Raw genomic sequence first — 2,500 nt, forward strand, 5'->3', positions numbered from 1 at the left:
GGATAGCCTCCCTCCCCCCTTTATCCCCATTTTTCATTAGGGGCAGAAGTCCCTTTTCATCAGGAGTTGGTCTCAACTGAAGCCTTTTGTATACACCTTAGTTGTATGATTTTCTTATAACTAATGTTTCAACTTTAATGCGATGTTGCACAAGGAAAATGTACTTACAAATTTCATTATTGCAATAAGAGAAAAGTACGCGATAACCGGGTTAGCTGTGGGCTTAATCTTTTCGTTATATTTCGTGGCAAATGTTTAGATATTTTCATTAAAGGGGCAGTGTCACGCTATGTCAGTCAAACTTCAAAACACTAAAATACGTCTTTGTATCAATCAAGACCAAAAAATAATGGTGTAGTTTTGTTGCCAATAACAACTGAAGTGCACTGAAACTATTCATTGCTGTTTGCGGCCAAGGATAGAGAGGATGGAAATGGATTGCAACTTGTAAAAACTGGCCAGTTTTTTCAAGTCTGGAGATGGCGTCCACAGAAAGTCCCCAAAAAGTAAATACGAATAGCTCTTTGTGCAATAAATATATTCCATATCTTGTCAGTGGGTTGTCAGGAATGATATACGTGTGAGCTAAAGTACTAATTGAGGCTTTTACCCCGTTTAACCCCAAAACAGCAAATTTAGTATGACAGTGCCCCTTTAAACTACGTCTACCACACAGTCAAACGGAGCGATTCTTTCTGTCCGTCGGCTTTGGACTGTCAACAGCCGTAGAGTATTGAAAGCCAGTTGAAATTTCAAAACGAGGCATATCAAAGAGAAATTGTGGACGGTTTTAACAACTGAGAGAGGGCAAGTTTAACTTTTTATGAACGGTGTTCCCTTAACAAGTACGAGTGGAGAAGCTATGGGATTTTGTGTGAATTTTGTTCTTCTGCTCAGTCAGGAAAAGAGATGATCCAGGAACGTGTAGCATTTCGTTTTAGTCATTCACTTAGGACGCTTATTTGACAGAGCTGACCGCGCAAGCGGGAATTTGGAACTAACACACTTCGAGGATGACATGTACTTCTCCAGAAGAATGCCAGAGATTAATACATGTATCATCCAAGTGATCCTTCAAATTGCAAACCGACGGGTCTGGCCGCGGCCAGTTCTGACACAAGCGCCTCAACTCAGTTGCGCAGTAAGTCGCTAGCGATATGAGTTGTTTCGCTATTCATAACGCCTAACCTCGTTTCGCTAAAACATCTGGTTAGTTCGTCTTGCTGAATAAGAGGTTTGGACAATGTGCGATCCAGCGAGGCATGCGAGCCATGACTGCGAATCATGCGAGCCAAGATGGCGAGTCACCATGCGAATCACACAATTATTGAAAGCTAACCGTTTTAAAATGAGTGCTTTGACTTAATGACAGTTTATCAGCGCTATATGAAATAGTGCTTAGACTTAAATGCGAAATTTGCATGGCTCGCAGATTGTCCAGCCCCCTAAATAAGCTTAGTGTAAACCTTTCAATACTCCGGTAATAGCCGAGTGTTTATACCACAGGCATCCCAAGCTCAGTATGAGAGAATATTTAACAATTATTCTTTGAAATCGAGGTGAATAGTGGTAGAATATTTACCGAGCCGCAAAGCGGTGAGGTAAATATTCTGCCACTTTCCACCGAGATTGAAAAGAATAATTGTTTTAGTATATACTCACGAAGTGATCTCAACAACAATTGCAGAAAAAACCATCCAAAGTCGATTTAATTGGCATCTCAATTCATGCGTGGAAAATGGCAAGCGGCACAAAGCATGCGCGAAAGTGTTTACAGAAGCTTCAAACATGGCAAATCTAAATAACCTTCGTTAAAATCCTCGTCACAAACAGCAAAATGTTTCATTTAGCACCGTTTAAATCAGCAATCTAAATCGAAAGTCTGCTTGTTAAAACATTTTCACCGTTCGATCAAAGTTTTTGAGGTTCATTTTAATGGAAATTGAAAGTGCAGTTGGTAAAGGATCCACATGAAGTGGTGGCTCTAATTGAGGTGAGCGTTAGTTTGTTGTCTAAATGACCCGTCTTGTTTCCTTGCAACCACGTGAACTTTCTTAAACATTTTTTTTATTCCTCGATTTCACTAAGAAATTCGTTTTAGTTGGCGACCAGCCCTATAAGAGAGAATTACTCCTAGTGAAACAAGTTGTTGGCGTGAAGATTGTTTAATTTTCAGCAATAATTATCTGAAACAACGAAGTCAAACACTGGTTGGCAAAAGTATGAACTCATCTGTTACCTTTGAAAACTTTCAGGCCAAATTTTGTGGCCTTCTTTGTCTTCTGTAGCACAGCATCATCTTGTTCTCTCAATATTTCCGATTCATAAATGCTGGCGAGTTTATACGCCGGCCATTTTGTTTTGTTTGTATCAAGCATTATTCACTCCGTATTGAGTGAATAATGCTCAATTACTCCGAGATAGCGAACCAAGATCACTCAGTGAGTATATATTAAAAGGATTTGTATGGGAAGACAAGACCTGAGACATGACAAGATCA

The sequence above is a fragment of the Montipora foliosa genome, unplaced genomic scaffold (assembly GCF_036669935.1).
Source record: "Montipora foliosa isolate CH-2021 unplaced genomic scaffold, ASM3666993v2 scaffold_413, whole genome shotgun sequence".
Lineage (NCBI taxonomy): Eukaryota > Metazoa > Cnidaria > Anthozoa > Scleractinia > Acroporidae > Montipora > Montipora foliosa.